The sequence below is a fragment of the Porites lutea genome, chromosome 13 (genome assembly GCF_958299795.1).
Source record: "Porites lutea chromosome 13, jaPorLute2.1, whole genome shotgun sequence".
NCBI lineage: Eukaryota > Metazoa > Cnidaria > Anthozoa > Scleractinia > Poritidae > Porites > Porites lutea.
In genome coordinates, this window is record NC_133213.1 from 17,842,519 (window position 1) to 17,852,518 (window position 10,000).

At 37.0% G+C, this 10,000-nt stretch overlaps 1 protein-coding gene across 4 annotated transcripts in view; it reads left to right on the top strand.

The window, feature by feature from the left end:
- The window catches only part of LOC140923199 (uncharacterized), a 28,092-nt gene that overhangs the window by 5,625 nt on the left and 12,467 nt on the right, over positions 1-10,000 (top strand). For 2 of the 4 annotated variants that reach the window (XM_073373276.1, XM_073373277.1), the window contains exon 3: positions 5,992-6,051. The exons of 1 other annotated variant lie outside the window; for it this stretch is intronic. The gene's annotated coding sequence lies outside the window, so the exon portion shown is untranslated. Of the gene's footprint in view, positions 1-5,586; positions 5,900-5,991; positions 6,052-10,000 lie in introns of those variants that run through there. One more of the 4 variants, XM_073373278.1, reaches the window with a different exon arrangement.

Genomic DNA, 10,000 nt, shown 5'->3' on the forward strand with positions numbered 1-10,000 from the left:
AACCCCTGACAAGCTACTCAATTTCTCCTTTTCCAATCCTCTAAATAAAAATTCATTGTAGTTGATTGTAAACAAGGTCAATTGCAATTAATTATGCCCAAGACAAGCACTGAAAGGTCAAGAAAATTTAGAAAAAAGTTGAAAGAGGATTCTAAGTTGTATGAAGTCGTTAAAACCAATGTGTAATGTCCGCAACACTTTTCAACTTATAATTTCTGAGCAGAGAAAGCTGACCCAGGAAATATTTTGAGATTAAAATAAGGTATACATCAGACTAACTGAGCGGCATCAATAGCACATGAAATGTAGAGGAAATGAAAAAGGTACCTTTAATGTTGCGGACATTACGTAATGTCCGTAACACAAATTCAATATCTATTTTCTTAGGAGAGTGCCAGTAGCTGGATATGATAATTTATGGCCTAATGATAGTGTAACGCAAAGCTAAGGCTATACACACATACTTTTATGTTTATTGTCATCTTTTCTTAGATGTAAAAACTTTGTTTAAAATTTCCTTCCAAAATTTCCAAATGTGATGAGATTCAAATTCTCCGGATTTCATGCCTTCTCACATTAAGCACATGGACAAGATGCACAAGATCTCAGTAATTTCAAACACCCCATTGTCTCAACTTTCTGATGGTATAAGTTTTATTGCTCAAAATTTTATTGTAAAAGATTCAAAATTTTGTTGTGTCACGTGGAATTTTGCCCAAGACCATGAATAGGGCAGTGACTCAAGTGACAATAAATTAGACACTCTTCTTTTAGTCACTGTATAGTTCTAAATTAGAACGTGACAGTTGCTGTTTATTAGTTTTGATAGGATTCGGTCACCTGAAATTGGCCCCTTATTATCTTTTTTCACATAAACAGATTAATTTCAGGCTCAGTTTCTGTGTTGAATATACCATATTAACATAATTATCATTGTTGTTCAACAAACAATGATTAATGACCTTTGTGATTAAAACGTTTTTTTGCATGCCGTATAATAGTATATATATATGAATATAACAGCCACATATTGCATGAGCAGTAGCACAAAGACATTCAATGAAATATTTTTAAAAGTTATTGTAGGTTATCTTCTTGCAAAGGCAGATGAGTGAAGCGCTCAGTTTCTAGATACATGTTGTACTGTAGCACAAGGCCAATTAATTGGTTTTTTAAAGTTATTGTTATCTTCTTGCAAAGACAATCGAGTGGAACACTGAGTTAGTTATAGCCTATTACACCATTTTAGAAAAAAATATTTATTATCTTTCTAATTAAATCAGTTTTCTGCGAACATGCAAACAAAAAAGAAAAAAAATATAACAGCTACGTATTGTAAAAGCAATAGCACAAAGAGATCTAATTAGTTTTTAAAGTTAATGTTATCTTCATGCAAACACAGTTGAATGGGACACTTAGTTTCTCTGTTGCATATATCCTGTACATCATTTTTACACAACGAATAACAATTATCGTTCTGATCAACACAATTTTCTTGCCACTATGCAAACAAAAATTATATATAATAGCCATATTTTGCATAGGCAGTAGTTCCGTTTTGTTAGTTATACAATATTTTTACCAATTTTTCAATTAAATAACACTAGATATAGTAATATTGTCAATAAACGATATCCTTTAATAAACTTATTTGTAAACGAACTGCGACTTCGTCGATTTTCCTTACTCTGTTCGTTCCAAACTCCTATTGCCTTTTCCGCCTTTTCTAGCCTGGATTTCAGACGATTACTTCGACTCATTTTCCCCCTGAGAGAGTAAAAACAACTCAAAGTAATCGTCTCAAATTCAGGCTACACCTTTTCTGATCTGAGTTAAAAGACTATTACAACATAACAACAGTCAACGCATACGGTATAGACTATAAAAATTTGCAAATAAAAATAATGCAACACTTTGCATCACGGGGGCAGCTGTAGTGACAACTGTTACTAGTTATATCTATATAGTGTTTGATCTGAGCTTCACTCAAATTGTTAGGATCAAAATCGGGCAGGTCATGATATTCAGATATTTTCATAAGATTATGGTAAAGCTGTTTTTACCATTACAGTGAAGTTTTAGCGAGGTACGAAAGGCTTGTTTAACAATAGTATCCTCGTTTTTAGGCAGAAGATACAATACGTAATAAAGGATGTTTTTGTAAATATTAATAATTAATGACAATCGTCCTAATTCACTTCTACTTGCAACATTTGAAACTTTATTGCTTATTTCTAGGCAGCGCTTGCAAAATTTCAAGTGGGTTTTTTCAATTGGGGTATTGTCCCAAGCTTTAAAATCATGTTTTACATATACATCCCCAAAAATCGCTATTATATGATAATATTGGGGAAATCATCGCTTCAAATATTTTGCAAGCAAGAGAAGGTTTTAATTTGCTAAGGTTTGTGTGTTTTCTTAAACGAAAAAGAGCATGAAGAGCCTTCTCTTTCAAGTGTTCGAGTGAGATATTAAAATTACCGGTTGAGGAGATACGGGTTCCTAAATATGTATATTCATGGACAATATCAATGGTTTCTTTACCTTTATGTAATTCTAGATTGGAGTTTTTCTTCGCTCCTTTTTGAAAGATCATAAGACTTTGGTCTTTTTGGAATTTATATCTAACATCCAAGAGTTGCAAAAAGAGGATAGTGTGTTGAGACAGTTCTGTAATCCTATTTTAGATCGTGATATAATAATTAAATCATCGGCATATAAAAGCGAATTTAATTTGGTGCCATTTGGAAGGATGATAGGGTCTGATAAAGTATTTTGAAATGCGGATGGTAAGTCAGTAACGTCTAAATTGAAAAGCAAGGGGCTTAAAATACAGCCCTGGCGTACGCCTCGTGAATAGCTAAAAGATGTTGTTTGACTCGTACCTATTTTCAATGCACACGAAGAGTTTGAATATCGGTTTTTGATTAACTTATAGAAACATCCCCCTACACCAATTTGTAATAATTTATATAAAAGTCCGTCATGCCAGACTGAGTCAAAGGCTTTTCTAAAGTCAGCAAAACAAGCGTATACTTTTTCACCGTGATAGTGTGCGTACTTGTCTATAAGAGTTCGTAATGTTAGGAGGTGGTCTGATGTTCGATTTTTCGGTAAGAAGCCTATTTGAGACTTGTGGAGTATGTTCAGCGAAGTGACGTGTTCAAGAAGTCTTTGGTTTAAAATTGAGAAGAACAACTTTCCTAGACAACTAGAAACACAAATCCCGCGGTAATTTGATGGGTCATTTCTTACGCCAGATGTAAATATGGGAGTTACAAGACTGTTGAACCAATTTTTAGGCACTGTTCCTAAGTTAAGAACAGTATTAAAAAGTTTATGGTAAACGGGTAGCAGTGTTGGTAAGCTAGTTTTAATCATTTCGTTTCTTATTTTGTCGGAGTATGCAGATTTGTTATTCTTTAATTTTCTTGCTTCCTTGCTTATTTCAGCTTCTGTTATGAAGTAGTCTAGAGGTCGTGACTGCATTGCGATGTCTTCGCGTGTTCTTAACTCATTAACAACGTTCTGTTGGTCATAAGTAAGTGGCTTATTAGAATGCAGACACTGGAAATAATTCATCCAATTCTCTTCTGTAATTGGTGGAGCGTCTTTGTATTTTGTAGAGTCATCCATTGTTTTTAAGCAATTCCAAAATTTTTCAGTATCGAAATTGTACGTTATATCCTCTAATTCTGAAAGTTTATTGGAATATTCATTTACTTTATGTGTCAGTAATTTCTTATACTGCTGTAAAACAATAAGATATTTTTTACGTAGAGTGCATGGTATTTAATGGATCTCTGTGTTTTTCATTTGACAATTTACTTAATTCGTGTCTTTTTAAGCGACATTCCTTATCAAACCATTTTTAACTCGTGGGTACGCGCGAGCGTACCACGAGTTATTGCACGGACAGGGATATGCAAATGAGTCTCTCGCTCACTTGTAGTAGACGCACTTCGTAATTAATCGGGTCCGAACTCGAGAGCGCGAAGATCTATCGTTTCCAAAGAAGCACGCGCTCGCCGAAGTTCGGTGGCATCAAATTCCTCGCTGAGAGCGTGCATCGTGCGCTACAGCACGGTTAGAGGATAGAGGTCCTACCAAATTTAAGACTAGTACGATTCAAGAGCCTTTGACTCGTCCAGGCGTTAAACTTGACGAGATGAGCATTTGCTCTTCGACTCCTTCAACTTCGACGCTGGCTTGATCTCCTACCTTGTACTAATGTAGTAGGTTATGTGTATGAATGAATGTATGGTAAATAAAGGCACTTCTTCTCCTTCTTCTTCTTCTTCTTCTTAAGGACCCCCCAAGATCACGGGGGGAAATGGATGTGATTTTGAGCATAAGTTTTAAAATAACAGCGGAAATCGAGATAAGAAAACATAAGCTTATGTTTTGCGTCCTACTTCGCGGAGGAGTTGTGTCGGCTTTGTATCGCATATGTTCTTTCATTGCCATGAAATGCGTTTACATCGTTTTTTACTGTCAGTAGCCTGGTTTCAATTAGCCTTAATTTCATCCGATTGCTTCGAGTCGTTTTTTCAATCGGTTAGGTATGGCTCGATCGTTTGCCGGCGGAAGTTCCATGAAAAAGGCATTAAATTTGAAACTTTTCACCAAATCATGTGATCATCCTCAATGGCGTAGTGGCTATGTGAGGTCGGGTCAACCCAAAGGTACCGGGTTCAAATTCTGTTAAGACCTTCTTTTTCCCTTCTTCCTTCTTTTTTTTCTTTTTGGTTTTGTTTTGTTTGCTTATTTGTTTTGCTGTTTTTTTTGTTTTTTGTTTTGGTTTTAAATATACACCTAAAGTGCAATAAACAGCAAGAAAAGTATTGTGTTTCCAGAACAAGGATGGTATATTTATAATCTGAATTTCTATCATTTCCTAAAATTTACTGTGGGAAAACCAGAGGTGATAACTAATTGATTATTTTCTAAACAACGTACCCACGAGTTGACGATAGTCTTTCTTTGATTTATTTGAACGTGAATAGGTGCGCTTATGTCGTCTCGTCGTTCTTATCTTTAGGCACCGTGTTGCCGTTGTGATAAGAATATTTATACCTGTTCCGCGGAAGTGTTAACATTTTTAGCTGAATTGAAGTCACTTAAATATTCTTGAATTATCATTTGCAAATTTGGAGATTGAAGAGCTGCTTTGAATTGTGGTGTAGAGTCGCTTTCCCACATCGTGTTAAAGTATCACTCTCTGGTGAAGTATCTTGATTACGAATATCGGTGTCAGTACTTAACCAGGTCACCAGTGGACTATGATCCGATAAATACGTGGGCTCTTTAACAATAAAGTTTAGGATGTGTGAAAATAACGTTTGATCACATATGGCATAATCAACGACACTTATTCCAGCCTTTCCATGAAATGTGGCTCTTCCTAAGGAGTCTCCACTAACCGGCTATCGTCAAGAAAGTCTCAGGGATAGGGTATATGACAATACATATTCGACAATAAAAATTCCATTTTACTTCAAATCACACACAAAGTGCGAGTCTTGTTAAAGGTCACACAAGGTGTATATCCGGCAGTGTAATATAAGGAGAAAAACAGGAAGTCTAAGATCAACTTCCTCACTGGAAGATTCCATCAGTCTAAAGAATTTGTTATAAGAGCTCTAGTTTGCGAGTCTTTTATTATTTCTTTCGAGAAATATTATTAACTTGATATTAGATTTAATGTGACTCCTCATATGCTTCATTAGTTTTCAAATTTTTCCTGATTTGCTACATTTTTAAAGCTATTTCTGGAAGCACTTACTGTACGTTCCTTTTGTCGACGTAATTTGATCAAAGTGAAACTGAAAGCTAAATTACAAAAGGGAAAAATCCCTTCAACTTTTTCGAGCTTGGTAGAAGGGTTGATTGTTGCTTGGTAAGTTTTGTGCAAGTCCTGTTATTTTTGTGAAGGAAAATGCAATTGACTTTTAACTTATTTTTGTCTTACAAAATATAATTTCCTCTTAGACCCTTACGTCGGGACAAATCAAGTGAAACAGCAAGACTACTTGGGAATTTATGACTAAGGTAGGCATTGCATGAGCTAAAGTTAAGCTAGAACTTCAAGGTTCCTTTACCTTAGAAATGCATGTGGTTCTTAATCTCCAGGGTTAAACGTTTGTCAAAGTATGTTAGTCCGTGTTGTCTATGATCTTTCAGATCGCAGAGAACTTTTTCAGCGAGATTACCCGTCATGCAGGATTTCCTCTCAGCCATTTCACTGATTTATTATGCATACATGGTTATCATCCCACTCTGTATATAATTAAACCTCCATTAAGTGGCCACCTATTAAGCAGCCATTCTCCATTAAGCGGCCAGTAATCAATGTCCCGAAATAATCGTAGAAAAGAATGGGAAATTAAACCTCTATTGAGCGGCCACTTCTATTATACAGTTGAACCATCAAGCGGCCATCCTCACATTAAGCGGCCAGTAATCATGAGTAATCAATGCCCCCGAAAATTCTCAAGCGCATAGCAATCATGGCTATTTTATCGTCGGTCACATCCTTATTAAATAACCAGACTTCGAATAAACACTTCGAACTTACAGGCAGTTTCAGACCAACTGTTCGGAAGTCAGCCCAGCGCGGTCATTGCATGCGTGCTGAACAAGAATGTTGTATCATGACACACTAGAAACAATAGAAAACTCCCAAAGCACAAAGTCAGCCAAAACGCTAAAAATCTTCAATGTTTACTCAAGTTTGGGCTTATAGAAGATAATGTCACAGTTTTTCAATGATCATGAAATTTAGAATTCGGGTAGTCAGTTAATCAATTGTGGCCCTAAAAAAAATTTGAAGGAAAAAAAACTACGAATTTTTAAGAACATGCTATTTTCGTGAGAAGGACTCTTAAACGCTGACAAACGTCAACAACTAGCTAAAACTATAATTTGTAAATGTTTGCATTGCTCGAAATCGCGCGCATTTACAAGGCCCTAAAGTTTTTTGCTGGCTTGCAAGGACCCATCTGTTATAAAGATCCCCAAAATAAAGGGATAAATCTGATAGTTTATTAGATATAATCGTGTAAAGTTGGCTTTTCATTTTCGCATAAATTATGACCGAAATTTGAAAACCGCTGAATTTCTCGCATTGGGTCTTCGCGATTTTGGTGAAAGTCAGTGTTCAACGCAAGGCACTAATACGCACTATATGTTGCCGAGAGATTTTCACGAAAAAATACCGGCAACAGCAGAATTTCGACTCAGACCCCAAAGAGGCGTGGCACTATAACCACGTGACATTTACTCCGATTGCCAAAAATTTTATGCTATATCGTAGATTGATCTATATGTTATTCATACTATATGTTAGACTTACGATCAAAGTAAAGGTGGGCATACCAGCGAGCTTCAAAGTAGAATGGTACCCTCACAAAATAACTGGGTAGAGTCACCTTAAGTTTCCTTTTTCCCGCCGAAACTGACGTTCTCGTTCCAGTCTTTTCCCAGTCAACAGACGTCGTCGTCATGAAATTCGTCGTGTTCTTATGTTCCCCATTACCGGTTCGTCGTCGCTAGAGTTGCTAATGTCGTACCTAGGAAAGAAATTATAAGAAATTGTTGACCCTTTTCGTCGGGACAAATCAAGCGAACGATCAAAACTACTTGGGAATTTCTAACTAAGGTGGGCATTGTATTAGCTGAAGCTACACTAAAACTCCAAGGTTTCTTTACCGTAAAAATGCAAATGGAGCTCCACGCGCACGAGCGTAGCCCCATACTTAATATAAAAAAAAGTGTGGTAATCTACTTGCCCCAGCTGTTACCCGAGAAGTTTTGGTAATCACGTAACCGTACGCTCGCCCGTTCCACGGGCATACCAATGTGAAATAACTGAATCAACAGGTAATATATATATTTACCCAGGTCTAAAAGCGAAGCTTTGGTTAATAATAGTTATAAACAAAAAAAATTAAATCGCGTAATGTTCAACGGGGACGGCAATGAAAATGGCATCAAGATCAATAGATCTAACAAGAATCGCCAAAAGGTGATTTTTACTGTGCTGCCAATTTAATTTTCCTGGGGGAGTGGGTGGCTGCACACTTAGGCCACCAGGCTTGTCGCTGACCATTGCGTGACGTAGCATCTCATTTGAGAGTTTAAAAACAGTTACTCATTTGAACATTGCACCCTTTTGGAAGACTTTCGTAACAAGGAAAATGAGTACCATTTTTAAGTCGGGGCAGTATAGTACCTTTTCAAATTCCACCATTATGAATAAAAATAAGGAAGTGAGCCATTGATTTTAAGCAGGAAACAGTCCCTCTGCTCCCCAAAATATAGTGTGACTACAACTTGACTTAACCGGAAATTTAAAAAACTATTGTCGTTACGGGTCAAAACGCCGTTAATATAAACAAGTAGTACATTTCTCAATTCTGGTTCTTAAAGCTAACAAAGCAAATTAAATTGAAATTTTGTTTTTGTCTGATATTGCGTTATGAAGCCTTTGTAACTGTCCTAGTGAACAGATATAATATTTGTTTGACGTGGTGATCTACCGTGAGCATATTCGCCAGGACATTCCTTTCCTTTAAGGAATGGTTTTTCACACTCAAAGCAAGAATCGTAATAAGATAAAAAGAGACATTGGCTGTCACATCTACTTTATGGAAGATAATTTATTGTATGCAATTCCTAAGTTGTGCGCCATGTGTAGTTCATGTTACTAAAGTTGTTAGTACAAGTCGTATATTCTAGCATAGTGCACACAGCGAGCATAGAGATCAGAAAATGCCGCGTAAAGTGGTCGCTTACAAGAGCTTAAAAACAATGAAAAATCAGTTAACTTTCAGGCCCAAAAAGTGGTTGCGGTCGCTTACGGCAGGTGGTCGTTTACTAGAGGCTCCAACTATAAGGCTTTTACTGGGAAAGTTTTGGTGTTTAGGATAGGCCGTCTCTTACGGAAGGTGGTCGCGTCTATTTTCTTCTTCCCCCACCCCTACCCACTTGCGCTAGCGGTCAATAAATCCCCCGCGATTTATATTTTTTATAGCCTGTGTACAGACTCCCCTCCGGCCTCAATAACAATCGGAAATCGGGTTCATTTTCCGAGTTTTTACTGAGGTGGGGGTCTGTGCACAGGCTATATTTCTTATCACCCGCGCTAGACAGACTTTGAAGAGAAAATGGAGGGTCTGTGAACAGACTAAAAATAATTATGTTTTCACCTTACTGTTACTACCCTGCGAGTAGGGATTTCTCTCTTGCATGGCTTTTAGCGTTTACGAAGTCAATGGCGTGGCTTGTGTGTCGTATAGTTGGTTTGTTTACCCCCGGTCATGCCCCGTGAGAAACCTCTGCAGCAAGCCGCTTGGGATTTCCGTTGAGCATGCGCCAGATTAATAATTCGTTGCTATAGAGTAGTAACTAGTAATAGTTGACACTACAGCTTCCCCCGTTCTGTATATTGTCGGTGAAAGGTATTCTTGCTCGTTGTGTAGCTCTTTGAAATATACCGATTCATAATGAAGATTTTCAAACATATTCCTTACAATAGGTGAGATAAATAGAGGAAGCGCAAGGTTTGATGCACAGTTTCAGCTCGATTTACACAGCTTTGATAAAATAATAATAATGATAATAATAATAACATGTTTAAACAGGATGACCTTTTCAGTTATAAAAACTGCTATCAATATGGGTCCTGATCATAAACATTCTCACTTTCGAGAAATGAAAATTAGACGAGAGGTACTTACCTTGAAGTGTAATTGAAGTTCTCTTAAGATATGTGGAGCATTATGGGATAATTATGCATACTTCCTACCTACTTACTGGTCGGCGGTCACGTTTCAAAGAAGCTATTCAAATGCAAATCAGCAGTGATATAAACCCCAGGAGGCGGCGTGATAACCAGTTCTTCCTGGAGGGCAAATATGATAGGCCAAGGTCCTCAAGAGAACCAAGGAAAAGTAAAAAGAGACAGGGTTGGGAAGCATTATCCCATAATGCTCCACAT